This window comes from Microcebus murinus, chromosome 2, assembly GCF_040939455.1.
Source record: "Microcebus murinus isolate Inina chromosome 2, M.murinus_Inina_mat1.0, whole genome shotgun sequence".
In the NCBI taxonomy this organism is placed as follows: Eukaryota; Metazoa; Chordata; class Mammalia; order Primates; family Cheirogaleidae; genus Microcebus; species Microcebus murinus.
This window is the reverse complement of record NC_134105.1, coordinates 3701590-3722578: the sequence shown is the minus strand read 5'-3', so window position 1 is coordinate 3722578 and position 20989 is coordinate 3701590. Positions and strand designations below refer to the sequence as shown.

The 20989-nt window shown below is 44.3% G+C and overlaps 1 long non-coding RNA gene across 1 annotated transcript in view; it reads right to left on the bottom strand.

Moving 5' to 3' along the window:
- The window catches only part of LOC142861594 (uncharacterized), a 102818-nt gene extending 83386 nt beyond the window's left edge, over positions 1 to 19432 (bottom strand). The window contains exons 1-2 of the long non-coding RNA XR_012912828.1: positions 18790 to 19432; positions 6323 to 6413 (exon numbers count right to left, since the gene is read on the bottom strand). This is a non-coding gene — a long non-coding RNA (uncharacterized LOC142861594). The remainder of the gene's footprint in view (positions 1 to 6322; positions 6414 to 18789) is intronic.
- Between the last annotated feature and the right edge of the window lie 1557 nt (positions 19433 to 20989).

The window sequence follows — 20989 nt, the reverse complement described above, 5'->3', positions numbered from 1 at the left end:
TTTTAAGAGAAGCATTTGGGGAAAGGAGAGGCAAGTATAATTGGATGGAAGGTTCGAATTTGTCCAAACTCAGTTGGCCTTGCCTCTCACCCCTTGTAACTACACGAAACAATATGATTTAGGCATATCTAGTGTAACTTGGTGGTTGTGAGGGTGTGAATTTTCGTGCTTGCTATTCACTTGAATGTAGCGAACTTCGCCAAACTTCCACCGAAGCCACTAAGAACCTGTTAGTGGAGCGTGTTTAAACAAGCTCACCTCTGCTTTCGTGTCATCTGCCCGGAATTCAGAGTGGCAGATGTACTTGATGTGCATGTACCCGAGGAAACCATTTACATTACGGCAGCTCTGTGACTATCACTTGTTCCTCAATGTCCTCTGCCACATGGCAGCAGGTGGGTTTTGTTGTGGGGACGGGGCTTGGCATTGGACAGGAAGGGCTCTGTTCCGAGTTCTCGTGGGCACCTGTCTTAGAAGGAGACCTACCAGCCTGTTGGCTTAGCTGCCTCTCTTATGCCAGAAACCTACCAGGAACCACAAGCAAGTTCACTAAAACAGCATCCACGGAAATCCATAAGTCTGGTTTTTACCCCCAATAAACAAAAAAGTTGTCACCAAGGGACCCGTCCTTAGGAATGTACTTATTCTCAGTTAACTTGACATCCTGCTCTTTTGTAGAAAGGCAGCACCTTCATTCCTTGGAAATAACTTTGGATCCACGTCAAATAAACATCTTAATCACACGTTTCATGCGTATTTCTTCATTTTACAGTCATAAGGCTGTGAAGGCCCAGCGCCTTCCCCTGGGACTGTATGACTTTTGTACACTCCCCTCTTGTGTAAGTCGGAATGAGTCCAGTCTTTCTGGCTCGAGCCCCAACCCTTCCTCTGGCTGAGAATTTGGAGCTGCCTCGGGCACAGCATGCAGGAAGCAGTATTTTGTATGTTTTGAATTCCTGGCTGTCCTGATGTTCTTGGATGAACCAGTGTCCTTGTACACAGTGTCTCTACTTAGTAATTGATAAAAGTCCTTGGCCGAGCAGAAGCCGGTTGACAGTTCCTGCAGTTGGGTGAGTCACGGAAGCCTCCGCTCACCAGCTCCAGGCTGCAGGGGCAACTTCGACACCCACAGCAGCTCAGCACAGGACAAGACTTGTCTGCACACCGCATCATCCCAGCCCAGGAGCCTCTAATTACACGTCTGCTGTTTGCAGGAGCCCAGGTGGCCTGTGCTCGCATGGGCCCGAGAACTGTGAAGATAGCACAGGCTGGGTTCTCAGTGGGGGAGGCGCCTCAAAGCCCTATGCGTCACTTCAATACAAATGCTAATACCCACATTCCAAAGAAAACAAGAGTCCACTTAATCATGCACTTCTTTTTTTTTCTTAAAGCATTGCCACAATTTTACCTTCCCATAGATGTGTCAAGCCCTACCTTTTTTGTTTTTGTATCTCAACTTTCCATTTGCCCCTCTAACTTAGTACAGCAGAAACCTACCTGGGACCAATGGGAGGTTAAGTGTGTGTGTGGGGGGGGGGAAAGCACAGTGACAACGAGTCCGAATGGTGGCTTGTTTCCTCCACACAATGTAGCCTTGTCTTCCGAAGTGTCTCAGGATGGCACTGGGCTGATTGGACTGACCTGCAGAAGTGTTCGACGGTGTTGATAGCTCAGCTGTCAGGAAGTATGCTGGGCACACCGAAATGTTGCACAGAGACATCAGGATCAGCCTTAGAGGCACGATACCTGCTTTACAAGCCACTTGTACAGAGCAGAGCAAGAAGGTCACTGCCTCGGAGACCAGGCCTGCTCCTGGCACACGCCAGTCCAGGACTCCTGAGGAACAGTGAAACACATTTGCTGATCCTGTTAGGAACATCAGCTGCGTAGGAGGATTTTGAGCCTAGCAGCCAGAAATCTGTTTTTGTTTTTGTTTTTGAAACTACGTGGGTTTTTTTTTTCCTTCCCCATTTAGTGGAGGCTGAATCAGTTCGATTGTTTCTTTTGCAAGAATCCACAAACTCAAATAGATTACTGCTTGTCATCTGGCAAGATGAGATTGATAAGCATCTCATTAAAAAACTTATTTACCCAACCGAAATGTTCGTTTAAAATTTTTATCCTCTAGAACCTGGAGTATTAGCATGTTGGACAACTTCTATTTAATGTAGTTTTTCTTAAATTATAATATTTAAAGATTCTATGTATTCAGTAAACACAAAAAGTCAGCTTTATGGATGTAGCAGCCTTAGTATAAGCAAAAAGGTGTTACCACCCACCCAGCACGAATTGCAATTCTGTCCTTGCTTCGTCCTCACCCAAATGCCCATTTCTATCTATACAAACTCATATTATTCTTTCTGAATCATACAGAAATGCCACACCCTCAGCTGCACATAAAACTTCACCATATTATGTATACATCTGTGTGTACTGAAACGAGCTGCGGCTGACTTAGAAGTCCATTCATATTTTCCGGAATGGTTTATCATCTCACTTCTCCATAACTCGTTCTAGGTGGGAATTTAACTGAAAGGTTTTCTCCTAAAATCTGACAGCCTAATTTTGAGGCTACGTTTTTCAACTCCTTTTCTGTTTACAAACCCCGATGTTGGCAGGATTTCCTGTAGGCATGAACATCAACCAAGACAAGGCATACTATATTATTAATCAGAGTGGTACCAAACAACTATTTTCTAGTTCACAGCCAGTAATGTAATGTAATAAGGTTATGGGGAGGGCCTAGCCTAGCCTATGGGGCCATACCCTCCTGCTAAACATCTGAAAATCTCCTGAAATTAAGAATAAACCCATAACTGGGGGAAAAAATGTCTATTGGTATACCAGACTGTTTCAGGAATTCATGAAAGATAGAAAGCAGATGGGTTTGGTTTGATGGAGGAATAAGAGCAAAGGAAAAGAAAGGTGAAAATATCTGTAGGAGATGACTTCTGTTAAGGTAGCTCTGACTTCTGGAAAGTTTATGGAAATACGGGGCAAGAAGGAGCCCTGGGGCAGTAGTCAGGGTGACCATCTAGGGAACCACTTCCAGAGGGTGATCCAGCCAGCCTGGTCCCCTCCCACACCTCCACTGTGCTAGACTGTGTCCGTGAATGCGTGCCCACAGTCCAGAGCGTTGGTGACAGGCACATTTCCCTACGTGGCATGGAAAGTGCTTCCTGATAGAGAGTGTGCATCCCTACTAAACACTCTGTCCAGAAGCATGGTCCCTCCTCTTCCATGGTTACCAGAGACAAGCCCAGGTTATCAGGACCTGGACCAACACACAGGAGAGTAGGGATTGTCAAATATAAGCAAAAAATTAGAGATCACCAAGTATTTGAGGAAAATTAATATCAAGAAAAGCAGGCTGGGTGTGGTGGCTCACACCTGTAATCCTTGTACTCTGGGAGGCAGAGGCGGGAGGATGGCTTGAGCTCAGGAGTTCAAGACTCACCTTAGTAAGAACAAGACCCCGTCTTTACTAAAAATAGAAAAATTAGCTGGGTGTGAAGGTGTGCACCTGTAGTCCCAGCTATTCAGGAAGCTGAGGCAAGAGGATGATCACCTGAGTCCAGGAGCTTGCGTTTGCAGTGAGCTAAGATAATGCTGCTATACTCTACCCAGGGTGACAACAGAAGACTCTGTCTAAAGAAACGAAAAGAAAAAAAAGGGAAAAGAAAAAGAGAAAAGAAAGAAAAAGGAAAAGAAAGCACAAAACTCAATAATAAAGACTAACCCCCATGAAAACACTTCACAAAGCAAACAGATGTTAAAACAATACTCTGAGATCAGACAGAATATTATATCCATGAAAGAAGGATAGGCCATTTTGTATAAAAGCAAAAGGATAGGAATTATGAAGAAAAGTTAAGAGACATTTAGAATCTGAGAAGGAAGGAATAGAGAGTAACAGAGAAGAAATAATTAAAATGTAACAGAAGAAAATTTCTCAGATCCGAAGGAAAATCCATGTCTTCAGGTGGAAAAGGCCCTGGGAATGCCAAATGATTTGCTTGGAAATAAGACCCACCTGCACATTTCCCAAAACTTCAGAACACCAGGGATAAAGAGAATAAATCTTCCAAATAGAAAAGCAAAAAGTTATCCACAAAGGAGTAATGATTATATGAGCCCTGGCAACACAGGATGCTGGGAGAAAATGGAGCAATATCATCACCAAAGTCCCATACTCAGCCGAATTAGTGTTCAAGTGAAAGGTCAAAATAAACTCCCTGGGCACGTACAAAACCTCAGGGAGTTTTCACACCCGAACTTGCTCTCTGAAAGACTTTCGCAAATATTGCAAACTAGCAAGACCAACAAGAAGAATCTGAGAAGTAGCAAGATGTGGTATCCAGTGGGCAATGATGAGCAAAGCAGATGTTACAACTTTATAGTTCAGTTTAAGTCATTTTTATGCATAACTAAAAAATTTATAAGAGTAGAAAACTAAGACCCCAGATTAATTAAGGAGAAGGATAATGAGGAGTGGAGTGAAAACAGGATGAGGTTTTTGTCTTTTTGGAGGAGAGGATAGAATTGATTAATTCTGGACATTATTGAATACGATTAGGTATACATTAAAAATTTGGAGAAGTTCTATTTCAAGCAGTAGCAGAGGAACTTGCATCAGATTAATCATCCTGCCTACGATACTGATAAACTCAGGACAAAATATCAAAATCAATTATCTGAAGGGGCTGGACAGCAACCAGTGAGTGAGTACTCTTCAAGTAAGGAAAGCAAATGGAGAGCCACATGCAGCCAGCTCTTCCCGAGTGCATTCCCTCATGTTCTCAGCACACCAGAGACTCAAACAGAAAGTATTAGTCTTCCTGCACTGAAAAGACAGAAGTTGGATTTCAGGACTGCCAGAGTAACTGGAAATCGAGGGAGCCCCAGCATTTGTGCACAGAATGCCCTGAAATACTTGGCCAAATCCTGAACGGTGCATGTACAGTTCAAGACTCCAAGCGTCCCAGTGGAAAGTGACAACTGGAAGAAAGGCCAGAGGAATTGAGCAGAGATTTTAGCAGCTGCCCAGCTGTGGAGACAGAGTTTGGAACTCAAGTCCAGCCAAGTTAGATGTACTTGGTAAACACATTGAGTTTTCTATTAAAACCCCAGAAAGGCCATGTTTTAGAAATGAAGGCCACATCCCAAACTGAGGGCAAAACTCAAATAATCCTTCCCTAACAAACCCTAGAATCAAGCCACCGCGGGATGAAGGTTATCTGCCAGTAATATAACTGCCTTCTAAAAGAAAATTTATCACTTTTCAGAAGAAGATGATAGAAACCAATCTTCTATGATGTATCATTCATCATGTTTGGTATATGATCCCAATTTATTTATGAGGCATGCAAAAAAAGCAGGAAAATGAATCCCATAATCAAGGGAAAAAGCAGCCACTAGAAACAGACCCACAGATAATCTAGACACTGTAATCAGCAAAGACTCTAAAATAATTATTATAAATATGCTAATGATTTTATAAGAAAAGATAGATATAATGGGTGAACATATAAGGCATTTTCACAAGTGATATATAAACTCTTAAAAAAGAACCAAATGGAAATCTTAGAACTGAAAAATACAATATCTGGAAAAAAATTGTTTTATGAAATTGACAGCAGATTGATACTGCAAAAAAAAAGGATCAGTAAGCATAAAAACAGATAAATGAAATTATTCAAACTATAGCACAAAAATAAAAAAAGATTGGGAAATTGTCTCAGTGTGGACAGGAGAAATTCAATGTACAACTTCTAAGCCACTTAAAGAAAATAAAATTTTTTTAAATGATCAATCTGGGCCATATGCAGTGGCTCATGTTTGTAATTTAGCATTTTGGGAGGCCAAGGCAGGAGGACCACTTGAGGGCAGGGGTTTGAGACCAACCTGGGCAATGTAGCAAGATCCCACCTCTATCAAAAGAAAAAATTAGCTGGGTGTGGTGGCACATGCCTATAGTTCCAGCTACTCGGTAGACTGAGGCAGGAGGATGGCTTGAGCCTAGGAGTTCAAGGATACAATACAGTGAGCTATGATCACACCACTGAACTCCAGCCTGGGCAACAGGGCAAGACCCTGTCTCTAAAAAAAAAAAAAAAAAAAACAGAAAGAAATAAAAAGAAAATAATGATCAATCTAAAAAATGGCAAGGAAGAGAGGAAATTTAACATAAAAAGAAAACGTGGTAAAAAGCAAGTATAAAATCATAGGAATAACTCAAAACATCAGTAATCCCAACAGGGGAATGAATTAAATTCCCATTGAAAAAGAGACTTTCAACCTGGCCAGGTGCAGTGGCTCATACCTGTAATCCTGGCATGCTGGGAGGCCAAGGTGGGAGGATCGCTTGAGATCAGGAGTTCCAGACCAGCCTGAGCAAGAGTGAGACCCCACGTCTGCCAAGAAAAGAAAGAAAAAAAATTAGCTGGGCGTGGTGGCATGCACCTGTAGCCCTAGCTACTCAGAAGGCTGAGGCAGGAGGATCTCTTGAGCCCAAGAGTTTGAGGTTGCTGTGAGCTACAATGATGCCACTACACTCTACCCAGGCAGGACAGCAAGACTTTGTCAATAAAATAAAATAAAAAGAGACTTTCAGATTAAGTTAACATCAAGAACAAATTTATTATTCAGAAAAGACACATAAAAAGAAAGTTATATATTGGTTGGGACTACTTTTAAGTACAAATAATAGAAACATCATCTAACAGTGGCTTAACAACGTAGGTTTATTTTTCTTGTTTATAAGAAGTCCCAAAGTATGTGGCTGCTGGTGTTGTTTCAGCAACACAGGGACAGTAACTCAGCAATACTCTTGGCCTTTTCTTCATGGTCACAGAATGGCTACCAAGGCTCCGGGCATTACATCCACATTGAAGACGGAAAGGGGAAAGAAGCAACACTGGTCTAATTTCCCCTTTTTCAGGAAAAGGAAAACCTCCCTAGAGCTCTCAACCTGCCCAGATTCTGCTTTTGTTTCACTAATCAAAACTGTGTCACATGATGAGAGAGGATGGTCACCCCTAGCCTATACATATAGTAAAAGTAAACAAGGGAGAAGAATATTAGAAATGAGTGTTCAGTAGCCAGAGAATTGTGGCTCCCTTAGGTTAAAAATAAGGGGGTAGAAAAGATATACTAGGCAAAAGTTAATAAAAGGCTAACAAGAATAGAGCAGTTAGAGAGCAGGGAAAACACTACCTGGTAGTTTTGTGTCAGACGTGATCGACAGGACCCAACACCCTTTTCCAACTCCTGTATCATAGAGACTGGAAAATAAAAACCTAAGCCCTTTTGCAGCTAGGATTCTAGACATGAATTATATGTTCTGCCAATTGCATGGACCTGCATGAGATCTGGTAAGTGGAACTGAGGTGGAGGCTGTCTGTATATTGGCCACCAAGGTCATGGAGACAAGAGAATAAAAGACAGTTATGGCAGTAGCCAGACTCAACATTTCAGGTTTTATCAGCAGCTTTGTGGTAGATGTGGTTGTTATGATAATAGGCCTCCTAATGCTAGCTTCCTTGTGCCTGAATCAAAACTGTGGTGATGTATTCTTGAATGCAATGGTTCCAGGGAAGGCCTCCTGATTTCTACCCTTCCAGTCTTTCCCGCACCTGGTTTTTAAGCACTTTATACCCTGTATTAAATCCCTCTCTGCTTAAAATACACCGAGTGGTTTCTATTTCCTGCATAGAACCCTGAAACTGATACAGGTCCAAACACACATGCACACACTCAGACAAAATCTTGGAATGATGGAGTCCTCAGGTGACTTTCAGAAGCAAGGCAAACTCTCTCTGGAAGACCTCAACTTCGGGCCAAACTTCAAAGAATTCTGACAGAATGAAAAATAAAATAAAGGAAAAAGAACACTTCCCAAGCAAGACCCACAAAATACAAAAGGAAACAAAGCACCATAAATAAGAGCAGCAGGAACCACAGGCAGCAGACATAAAATTGCAAAGACCTCAGATTACTGAATTACCAGACAGGGAACATAAAATAAGTGTGTTTAATGTGATTGAGTAAATAATATATTCGTAGAACAAATAGATTTGGAAAGTGCTATGGTTTGAATGTTTGTTTAAACATTCAAACATGTTTGAACTCATATTCAAACTCATGTTGAAATTTAATTGCCATTGTAACAGTATTAAGAGATGAGATATTTAAGAAGTGTTTAGGTCACAAGGACTCCACCCTCCCGAGTGGACTAATGCCATTATCTCAGGAATGGGTTCATGATCACAGGAGTGGGTCCAACACCTCTTGCGCTCTCTCTTACCCTCTTTGCCCTTCCACCAGGTGATGACACAGCAAGCAGGCCCTCGCCAGAGGCCAGCACCTTGATCTTGGACTTCCCAACCTCCAGAACTGTGACTCAATAAATTTCTATTCTTTATAAATTTCCTAGTCTCAGGCCGGGCGCTGTGGCTCACGCCTGTAATCCTAGCTCTTGGGAGGCCGAGGCGGGCGGATTGCTCAAGGTCAGGAGTTCAAAACCAGCCTGAGCAAGAGCGAGACCCTGTCTCTACTATAAATAGAAAGAAATTAATTGGCCAACTGATATATATATAAAAAATTAGCCGGGCATGGTGGCGCATGCCTGTAGTCCCAGCTACCCGGGAGGCTGAGGCAGAAGGATCACTGGAGCCCAGGAGTTTGAGGTTGCTGTGAGCTAGGCTGACGCCACGGCACTCACTCTAGCCTGGACAACAAAGTGAGACTCTGTCTCAAAAAAAAAAAAAAAAAAAAAAAAAATTCCTAGTCTCAGATATTCTGTTTCAGTAGCAAAAGTGGACAACGATAAAAAAAAAAAAAGAATGAAACAAAAGATTTTAAAATAAAATATACATAGAATAATGAAAATTATTCTATCAATGGAGGCACTAGCCACCAGAATGGACACAACTAAAGCACTATGAACTAGATGGTGGATCTGAGAAAATGACACAGAAAGCAGTACAAAATGACAAAGGAATGGAAAATATGAGAAAGAGGTTAGGAGATATGAAAGTGTCTTCGTCCATTTGGTGTTGCTACAAAGGAATCACTGAGCCTGGGTAATTTATACAGAAAACAGGTTTATTTGGCTCATGGTTCTGTAGGCTGCACAAGAAGCACAGCTTGTGCTGCCTCTGGTGTGGGCCTCAGGATGCTTCCACTCACACAGGAAGGAGAAGGGGAGCTGTCGTGTGCAGAGATTCATGGTGAGAGAGGAGGCCAGACAGCGAGGGGGGGGGGAGAGAGAGAGAGAGAGAGAGAGAAGGAGAAGGAGAAGAAGAAGGAGGAGGAGGAGGAGGAGGAGAGAGGAGGAGAGAGGAGGAGAGAGGAGGAGAGAGGAGAGGAGAGGAGAGGAGAGGAGAGGAGAGGAGAGGAGAGGAGAGGAGAGGAGAGGAGAGGAGAGGAGAGGAGAGGAGAGGAGAGGAGAGGAGAGAAGAGAAGAGAAGAGAAGAGAAGAGAAGAGAAGAGAAGAGAAGAGAAGAGAAGAGAAGAGAAGAGAAGAGAAGAGAAGAGAAGAGAAGAGAAGAGAAGAGAAGAGAAGAGAAGAGAAGAGAAGAGTTGAGTTGCCAGGCTCTTTTGAGCAGCTAGCTCTGCGAACTAACTGAGTAAGAACTCACTCACTCCCTGCCCAGTGAGGGCATTAATCTATTCATGAAAGATCTGGCCCCGTGATCCAAATACCTTCCATTAGGTCCCACTTCTAATACTGAGGATCAAATTTCACATGAGATCTGATGGGGACAAACAAATCATACCCAGATTACGGCAGAAAGAATGAAAAGATGTAAGTTACATTTTCAGGAAGGAGAGACCCAAGGGAATGAGAAAGAGGCGATATGTGAAGAGATAATTGATGAGAATTTCTCACAATTGTTGAAGTATACAAAGGCTCAAATCCAGAAATTCTAATGAACCCCAACAGATTGGAAAGAGGAAAGGAAAGAAAGGAGGGAGGCGAAGATGAAGGAAATAAAATAGATTCACAAGTCCTGGATTTGCAGTGAGACTGCAAAACACTAAAGACAAGCAAAAGTTTCAGAAGCAGCCAAAGGAATAGGGGAAAAAATCACCTAAAAAGGAATAGCAATTAGACTACTCAATTCTCAACTACAACTATGAGAATCAGAAAAAAGATGCTAGTGAGGCCGGGTCTGGTGGCTCATGCCTGTAATCCCAGCACTTTGGGAGGCCAAGCTGGGAGGATCCCTTGAGGCTGGGAGTTTGAGACCAGCCTGGGCAACATTGCAATTCTACATAACATTGCATTGCATTTCTACAACATTGCATTTCTACAATAAATAAATAAATAAGACAGATGCTAGTTAAAAGAAAACATTGTCAGGTCAGGTTTTAAAATAATTTGGCTATATGTTATTCACAAGAAGTGCTCCCAATACATAAGGACACTAAAGAATTAAAAGTGTAGAAAAAGAGAAACTAGAAAGTGGTAGCTACAAGAAAGCTGGAGGAGCTTCTTAAATACCAGAAAAAAATAGACTCGAAAGTAAAAATCACTATTAACAATAAAGAAGATGATGTAATGATAAAAATTCAACTCACTAGGAAGAGATAATGACTCTAAACCAGGCGTCCTCAAACTATAGCCTGCAAGCCACATGCCACCTGCCAAGGACATTTATCCGGCCCGCTGGGTTTTTTTGCCTGCTGCCTGTCCTGCTTAGCTGCTGACTTGTCCCGGGCCCACAGTGCGCACTCTCCAACAGTCTGAAGACAGTGTGAACTGGCCCCCTGTTTAAAAAGTTTGAGGAGCCCTGCTTTAAACCTTCATGCATATAATGATACAGCTTCCAGATATATAAAGCAAATGTTTACAGATCTATGAGAACAAACTGACAAAGCATCATATAAGAAAGTGTAACATACTTTTCCTAGTAATTGCTAGCTCACATATATAAAAAATGAGTGAAGATAGAAATAAGAGAAAATTTGACCAGCCCAATTAACAAGCTTGATTTCATGAATAAACACTGCACCCAGCAATTAAAGAATACTCATTCTTTTTTGAAGTAAACTTTTTGGTAAACTGTAACACACACAGACAATAGCATACAAATCAAAAATCTCTGACTCAGTGAATTTTCACAAAGTGAACACACTATATAACCAGTACGTGGATCAAGAAATAAAACTTTAGGGTGTCCCAGAAACCTCTCTTCTTTTTAACCCACACCCATGAGATGCAAAAATCCTGAATACACTTACCAAACAGACCCTGGGGATGGATACAAAAGATAAAACATGGCGACCAAGTTGGGTTTATCTCAGGTGTACAAGAGTAGCTCATTAGAAAACCTCCTAATATCATCTGCCATGGTTACAGATTAAAGGAAAAATAAGATTTCAACTGAGGTGGGAAAACATTCAATGAATTCCAATATCTATTCATGACAAAAACTCTTCAGCAAACCAAGAATGGAAGTGTATTTTCTTAGCCTAATAAAGTATATTATGACAGGCAGAATAATGCTTCCCCCACCCCACCAAAGATGCCCCTGCTGTAATCCCCCAAACTTATGAATGTGTTACCAGTCACGGCACAAGGGACCCTGTAGATAGGATTAAGGTGATGAGCCTTGAGCCAGGGGAGAGGGGTAGCTTGGATTACCCAGGTGGGCTCAGTTAAACCACATGAATCCCTAAAGGTGTAATAGATTCCTTTCCCAGCTGCAGTCAGCTAGAGAAGACACGTGACCACATAAGAGTGGTTGGAGAGGCCGGGCACGGTGGCTCACATCTGTAATCCTAGCACTCTGAGAGGCCGAGGAGGGCGTATTGCTTGAGGTCAGGAGTTCGAAACCAGCCTGAGCAAAAGTGAGATCCTGTCTCTACTATAAATAGAAAAAAGTTAATTGGCCAACTAATATATATATAGAAAAAAAATTAGCCGGGCACGGTGGCACATGCCTGTAGTCCCAGCTACTCGGGAGGCTGAGGCAGCAGGATCGCTTGAGCCCGGGAGTTTGAGGTTGCTGTGAGCTAGGCTGACACCATGGCACTCACTCTAGCCTGGGCAACAAAGTGAGACTCTGTCTCAAAACAAAATGGTTGGAGAGATTTGAAGGGGAACAGGATAGGACACCCCCAAATATGCCACTTTGGCATAAAGATTATTTTGAGCGGAAAGCAATTGAGAATCAACAGATGCAGGAAGAGTTCTCTGCCCTTCCCCCTTTTGCCTAAAAGTAGGGCATAAATTTTGTGAAAGTGGCATAAATTTCCCTTGTGAAGGTGTCCCCTTCCTCTATACCAGGAAGAGGAAAGAAACTCTGGCCACCAGAGATGAGAGTTGGCACTGAGAGGAATCTGCCTAGACAGACCTTAGTAAATCATCCTATCTTCCACAATCTTCCCCCAAATATTTCCCAGTCACTTCCCCACAATGTATTGTCCCTTGAAGCCCGAACCTCCTTTCCTTCCTTTGTTAAAATGGTATATAAAGCCCAAACCTCCTATCCTTTGTTAAAATGGTATATAAAATGGTCTAGACACTTTTTTAAGATTCACTTCTTTTTTGTGAACGCCCCACACATGTGAAATATGAATTTAAAAAATTGTGTGCCTTTTCCCTGTTAACCTGTCTTCTGCTAGTCTAATTTGCAGGCCCCTAGTGACTGAACCTAAAAGGGTAGAGGAAAAGTTTTTCTTCCCCAACAGGTATACAACACTGCTTGCTTTGAGGATGTTCTCAGGAAGGGAGCCATGAGCCAAGGAATGGGAAAGGGAAGTCTAGAAGCTGGAAGAGGCCAGGGAACAGATTCTCCCCTGAACATCCAGAGGAAATGCGGCCCCCCTGACACTTTTAGCCCTGCGAGATCCACGTCAGACTTCTGGCCTCCAGTACTGTAAGATGGTAAATGTGGCATGTTTAAGCCACTAGAATTGTGGTCATATGTCACAACAACAACAGAAACCCAATATAGATAAATAACCCCCCATAGAAAAATAAATTAAAAAACCCTACATCAAATGTTATATTTAATTCCCTTTAAAATCCAGCATGAGGCCGGGCGCGGTGGCTCACGCTTGTAATCCTAGCACTCTGGGAGGCCGAGGCGGGCGGATTGCTCAAGGTCAGGAGTTCAAAACCAGCCTGAGCGAGACCCCGTCTCTACTATAAAAATAGAAAGAAATTAATTGGCCAACTAATATATATATATAAAAAATTAGCCGGGCATGGTGGCTCATGCCTGTAGTCCCAGCAACTCGGGAGGCTGAGGCAGTAGGATTGCTTAAGCCCAGGAGTTTGAGGTTGCTGTGAGCTAGGCTGACGCCACGGCACTCACTCTAGCCTAGGCAAGAAAGCGAGACTCTGTCTCAAAAAAAAAAAAAAAATCCAGCATGACATAAGATGCCCATCATGATCCCGTGTTTAGCGTTGTGCTAGAGATTCTAGGCAGGGTGGAATGGCAAGGAAAAGAAATTTAAGGCCGGGCGCAGTGGCTCATGCCTGTAATCCTACCACTCTGGGAGGCTGAGGCAGGTGGATCGCTCAAGGTCAGGAGTTCGAAACCAGCCTGAGCAAGAGGGAGACACCGTCTCTACTAAAAATACAGAGAAATTAATTGGCCAAGTAAAAATATATAGAAAAAAATTAGCCGGGCATGGTGGCGCATGCCTGCAGTCCCAGTTACTCAAGAGGCTGAGGCAGAAGGATTGTTCGAGCCCAGGAGTTTGAGGTTGCTGTGAGCTAGGCTGACGCCATGACACTCTAGCCAGGGCAACAGAGTGAGACTCTATCTCAAAAAATAAAAAAAAAGAAATTTAAACATGAAGGGTTGTAAAGAGGGGACTGAATTGTATTAGTTACTGATGATATGAATGTCTACATAAAAACTCCAAAGAATTTATAGATAAATTAGAATAAGAGAGTTTATTTTATTTTTATTTTAGAGATTGGGGTCTCACTCTGACACCCAGGCTGGAGTGCTGTGGCATCAGCCTAGCTCACAGCAACCTCAAACTCCTGGGCTCAAGGATCCTCCACCCTCAGCCTCCTGAGTAGCTGAGACTTTAGGCACACACCACCAAACCCAATTGATTTTTCTATTTTTTGTAGAGACGGGGTCTCTTTATGTTGCTCAGTCTGGTCTGAAACTCCTGGCCTCAAGCGATCGTCCCACAGCAACCTCCCAAAGTGATGGGATTGCAGGCATGAGCCAACGCCAGGCTTCCATCCGCGTTTTCATAGGATCTTTGTATGTAAGCTATGTCACAGTAAAGATTTTTGAATAAAAATAGTTCAGGCGCAGTGGCTCGCGCCTGTAATCCTAGCACTCTGGGAGGCCGAGGCGGGAGAATCGCTTGAGCTCAGGAGTTTGAGACCAGCCTGAGCAAGAAGAGCGAGACCCCATCTCTAAAAAAAAAAAAAAAAAAAAAAAAATTAACTAAAAATAAAAAGACTGATAACAGCCAGTCTTGTTAAGTTAGGGGGAAACAGAAAAACTGAAAGGCAAGTTGGCCGTATCTATCAAAATTGAAGCATGCCTCTCCTTTGATCCAAAAAATTATCTAAAGATATCTACAGTTGCACAAAGACGTACGCAAGAATCTGTTCCCTAAAACACTTTTTAAAAATTATTTCCAATGAAGATATGCCAACGTCCAATAAACACACGAAAAGACGCTCAACACCATCATTTCTCATCATGAGGGAAATGGACATGAGACCACGGTGAAAATTCCCATACGATCTAGCAATCACACTTCCAGAGAACTGAAAGCAGGATCTCGAAGAAAATGTGTGCACCAGGTTCACAGCAGCACCAGTCACACTAGCTGGCAGGCAGAAGCGACACGAGGGTCCACGGGGGTGAAAGGATATACAGCAGGAGGTGCATACACACGAGTGAATACTATTCAGCCTTAAAAAGGAAGGAAATTCTGACACATGCCACAACATGGCCATTGAGGACATTCTGCTAAGTAAAATAAGCAAGTCACAAAAAGACACATACTGTGTGAGGTCAAAGTCACAGAGAGAGAAAGTAGAAGGGTGGCTGCCAGGGGCTGGGGGTGAGGGTATGAGGAAATACGGTTTAATGGGGACAGAGTTTCAGTTTGGCAAGATGACAAGAGTCCTGGAGATGGAGGGTGGTGACAGTTGCACAACACGATGAATGTATTAAATGCCACTGATCCCTATGCTTAAAAAATGGTTAGAATGCTAAGTTTTATATATATTTTACTGTAATTAAAAAAATAATGTTTTTAAAAATTGGAGGGAAATCTCTACCAAAAATAGAGGGATGGTTAAACAAGTTACAATTGTGCTGCAGAATCCTGTATAACAAACCCAGTCAACCTGGGCACGAGCAGACTTCTAAGACATACTAAGTTTCAAAAAATTCAATTTGTGCCAGGCGCGGGGAGCACGCCCACAGGCCAGCTACTCAGAAGCTGAGGCGGAAGGATCGCTGCAGCCCAGGAGTCAGAGTCCAGCCTGCATGATATAGGGTGAGCCCGTCTCTTAAAAAAAAAAAAAATCAATTTACAAAGCAATGTACCCAACAGGATCCCATTTATTTATCTAAAAATAAATTTTGAAACTACAGCGTATAATCTCTGTGTGTGTACAAATGTAATGTGTGTGGGTGTGTGTGATTCCACATTTATAAATTTCTAAAAAACAGACTGGAAGAGACCCCAAAGTGGGACTTTGGGAAGAGGGAGCGGGATTAGGGAGGAAGGGCCGGAAAGAGAACTTTCGAGTTTTGCTTTATGCATTCATGTTTCATTTGAGTCTTTTCCAACAAGCAGGTACGGATGCATTTGTCGTATAATTAAATTCTTTAAAAAAGTGCTTTACGACCCAGGCGGCACTGAGCTAGATGCCTCACGGACTAATGACATAGTATTATCCGTCATCCAGAGATGATTTACTCTGTCGTAAGTGTGCTGAGTGGCGGTCATTCCTGGAGCAAGGACGGGGAAGCAAAACCAAGTATTAGAAACAAGGATGATCTCATTCTTGCCTGTGAACTTGGTCCCGTGTTATTCTTGCGTCAATTTACTGCTTAGACCCTAATCTGGGGAGGGGGGTGATTATTACCACCATCCTCTTACCGCCCCTGGCTGGCAGCTTATCTGGAAAAAGGCTTTCTCAGAGTCACTCTGCCTGCGGGCTCCTCATTCAGCAATGCAAGCAGAGAGATCTGCATCTTGTAACTGTGACCACACACCCCAGCTGGGCCTGAGGCCTCCACCCTCCAGATGGGGTGGGCTGGAAGGACAAACCCTTTGGCCAGGGTGAATACAGAACTGACACCAGGCCACATTCCATCTGAGTCTAGAAACAAAACACAGTTTTCTCTCCAGTAAACTTTGAAATATTATTCTCCCTTGGAAAGCAGAAACCTGAGCCAAGCACACTTTTATTTTAGTTTTTTGAGTCAGAGTCTTGCTCTGACCCTTGGCTAGAATGCAGTGGTGTCATCATAGCTCACTGCAACCTCAAACTCCAGGGACCAAGCCATCCTCCTGCCTCAGCCTCCTGAGTAGCTGGGACTACAGGCACATGCCTGGCTAAATTTTTTCTATTTTTTTTAAAGTAGAGTCATGGTCTCACTCTTGCTCAGGCTGGTCTCGAACTCTCAACCTCAATCAATCGTCCCTCCTTGGCCTCCCAGAGTGCTAAGATTACAGGCAAGAGCCATTTTGCCTGGCTCAAGCACACGTTTTATGGCTTATTTACCCCTGCTTGGCTTTAAAGAAAACCACTGAAGCAAAGATATGGAGTCTGATGAGGATAACATCTTGATCCTGGTTCTCTCTTGCTACACAGCCACTCAGATTTTGTCATCCTTAACCATTCTAATATTATTTTTAAGCCAAGTACAAACCTCCAGGAGCAGGCTGAATGAAAAAACAAAATACTCTTTAGAAAAGAAAACCTGAAGGCCGGGCGCTGTGGCTCACGCCTGTAATCCTAGCTCTTGGGAGGCCGAGGCGGGCGGATTGCTCAACGTCAGGAGTTCAAAACCAGCCTGAGCTAGAGCGAGACCCCGTCTCTACTATAAATAGAAAGAAATTAATTGGCCAACTGATATATATATCAAAAAATTAGCTGGGCATGGTGGCGCATGCCTGTAGTCCCAGCTACTCGGGAGGCTGAGGCAGAAGGATCACTCGAGCCCAGGAGTTTGAGGTTGCTGTGAGCTAGGCTGACGCCATGGCACTCACTCTAGCCTGGGCAACAAAGCGAGACTCTGTCTCAAAAAAAAAAAAAAAAAAAAAAAAGAAAAGAAAACCTGAGAATGTGACCACATGCAGGACTGAAAAGCAAAATCCAGCAGCTCCGTGAAGCAGCAGAGTTGCCGAGGACCAGCAGGTGTGCAGCCCCTCGGGGAGACGGGTCTCATCTGATGATCACAGCTGGCCCGGGACTAGTTTGGGAACCTGAAACAGCCCATGAAAGCTGCAGGAAGTGAAGAAGATGATGACAGTGGTGATGGTGATGGTGATGGTGGTATGATGGTGATGATGGAGACAGTGATGGTGGTGATGCTGATGGAGATGGTGATGATGGTGATGGAGTGGTGATGGTGGTGATGATGATGATAATGATGATAGTGGTGATGGAGATGGTGATGATAGTGATGATGGTGATGGAGATGGTGATGATAGTGATGATGGTGATGATGATGGTGGTGGTGATAGAGATGGTGATGATAGTGATGATGGAGATGGTGGTGAAGATGGTGATGGAGATGATGGTGGTGATGATGATGGTGGTGGTGATAGTGGTGATGATGATGGTGATGGAGATGATGGTGGTGATGATGGTGATGGTGGTGATAGTGGTGATGATGATGGTGATGGAGATGATGGTGGTGATGATGATGGTGGTGGTGGTGATGATGGTGATGGTGATGGTGGTGATGATGATGGTGATGATGGTGAATCCATCATTCCCATTCTTCCAAGTGCTAAAGACCTTCCTCAGCACTTGGTCCCATGGGAGTGCTTGGCTCAGCCTGGCTGACTTGGGACTCAAGCTGGGGTCTGGGGAAAGGGCCAGCTCCAGAAAGACCCCACGCTGGGATCACAGAGTGTCTAGCCCAGATGTGAAAGGAATAGCCCCTTCCTCGGCACCTCGCTGACGGATCCCACGTGCGTGTGAGGGCAGACGCCGTAGCTGACAAATAGGCAGGTGTCTGAGAGCAGCCGGACCCACCCCTACTCCTCGGGCGCCAAGGTCCCTGCTGCTTCCTACCCTCACTAAGAGCAAAGGCAGGGCATTTTCTAAAACAATGAGCAGGTGATTCTTCAGGATAATTGAACATTCTCCTCATTCCTTAGGGAATCAACACCCTAGAATATAGAATATGTCACCAGACTCTAAGATGACACACTTGGCTACACTAAAATAATGCTTTATATTTCAAGTTTTACGGTCTAAACAACATACTTCCCCTTTTATTATTGTAGCCTTTGATTCTTACAACAATCCTATGGCACAGACAAGTTCTTGACCTCTAAAAAGACTATTTTTCTTCTTTTTGTAACGGATCACACCATCGGCCACTCTGTCCTGCTGTTGGTAGAACTGAGTTGAATGACACAGCAAGCGGGTGTGTGTCCACATCCTGGCAGAGGAAAAGCCCTCTAAGATATAGTAAGTGACAAAGCAAGGGGTGGGTGGCACGATCCCTTTTGAGATTGTGGATATAATGTGATCCCTTTTGTATAAAGTGTGAAAAAAAATACATCTACAAACAACAAACCCCAACAAAGGAAGCTGCCCACCTAGCGAGGTGCTCGGTACACAGCTGATGCTCAGTAAGCCCCGGCCCCTTCCATGTTGTATTATTTAGCACCAGGAAACAAACCTCCCTTCAGAAGAGCAGTTTGGCCATCACTCCCTGGATCAACGCCCTGCCCAGGGCCTCTGGGAATTGGGTTCATCCGGGGCTCGCTGCCTCCTGTCCAGCAATCCACCGCTTTGAGTCAGTTGCTTATCCTGCAAGAAATTGGATTTCTAGACTCAGCCTCCTTCCTAACTCTCCCAGTGGCCTTGGGCAAGCCACTTGGGCCCTCAAAGCTGCAGTGACTGTCTCTAAAAGTGAACTTGACTGGTGGCCCCAGGCTTGGTTGAGTCAGTCAAGCCATCAGCACCAGCACCTGAATTCCGACTCCAGGTCACTTTTCAGGTGTCCACAGCACTCCTCCCACTTTGGTTCCCGGTGTTTCTTTGTTTGACCACCCACCTTCCCTGCTAGAAGTTAGAGAGCAGGTTTGTTTGGCCTAGGAAAGAAGGGGCTGATAGAGAAAGGTGGAGGCTTTTCAAATGTTATCAACATGCCGACAGCTGGTAATTCAAGAAGGGCCAGTAAAGGCCCACGGGTTAGATAAAGCTGGTTGCTGAAGACCCCACCCCACACGCTGCCAGGAAGAGAAACCTTCACCACAAGGCCCCTTCACCACAAGGCCCCGGCCCAGATAACACTAGATTTCTCTTAGACAGAACCACCTTTTCCTGCTGCCCTGAGGGCACAAAAATTCAAAGAGCCAATCTCCTTCCCTATCTCCCTTCCTGTAGATATCTCTGAAATTCCAGGGAGCTTATTCAGAGGTAGGGGCTGCTGGCTAAACACTCAGCTGACTTGGGAGAGTTTACAAACGCTCACTATTAATAAGTGACTTGCAGATCTGCTGCTTGTGATGTTCAAAGTACCAAGTCTCTGGTTTTTCTTTCCTTATTAAGAGTATTTTCTGGACATCTTAAATTCACCAATGTGAACCCTAAGTTCACAACGCCAGGCCTTCCCCAAGGGCTCCTTCACCAGCTCAGGACCCAGAATCTCCACCTGACCTGTGTCCAAGTCACAATGTGGGAATCGCCCTCAACGCCCTTCCTCTGGGCCCACCTGGGTCCTCACTGTGCCGCCCCACCAGCCGCAGCTGTCCTGGGGAGCGTGCTTGTTCCCAAGGGCCCCTTCTCCTCAGAGCAAGCCGTGGGGTCAGGCCTCTCCTCCAAGGTTCCCATCCCTCCGTCAATTCTAGGTCTTGACAGCTCACTAGGCTCTGGCTACCTCTCCAAGGTCACCTCCTACCCACTCCCCCTTAACCTGCCCCCACTGCTCCTCCACGCCCCAAGCACACTCCTACCTCAGGGCCCTTGCACTTCCCGTCTCACCCAAGTGTACTCAGATTTCCCCCAAGACCTCTTTTTGGAGAGGCCTTCTCTATCATGCAGAAAATATCCCCGTCACTGCCTCCTTACTCTAATTCATTTTTCTTCAGAGAATGTACGAATTTTTAAACTTGTTTTCGTCTCCCTCCCTCTCCCACATTATAAGCTCAAGGACAGACTGTGCGTTTCTCCACAGCTTATTCCCAGCGCCAGGCACAGGCCTGGCCACAGCAGGTACTGACGGAGCAAACAGCTCCGAGCTGATGAATCTGAGCGTTACTTACTCCGGCTGTCAGCTCCCTCGTCACTTGCTCACAGGCCTGCCCTACCCCCCTGCTATGTAGCCTCTCCCCCTCAGCATTTCATCGTTCACAGTGCTTGTCACAATGTGTAATTACATGTGCTCACATTTTAACATACGAACATCTGCCTTGCCTTCTAAACCAGGGGCCAGCCATTCTCAGGCAGGTTCCTTCTTCATGGTGACAAGACAGCCGCCCATGGCTGCAGGTGGACAGCACATCCCCTTGGCCACTCCAGGAGAGGGAATACCAGCGGCTACGACAGAGGCCCTAGACTTGAGTCTTGGCTACTGAGCTCACCTGGGTCACGTGGATGGGGAATAGAAGGCTCTGATTGGCTGGGCCTGTCACGTGTCCACCCAGCAGGAACTGGGTGGAGCTTAAGGAATGCTGGGCACTATTGTCTGAGGAAGGGAAAACAGGTGCTGGAACTTAAAAAGTCTCAGTTCTAGCCGAGGACTCTTTCCACAAGGGAAAAAGAGGAACTGGTTTATAAAAATTCACCATGACA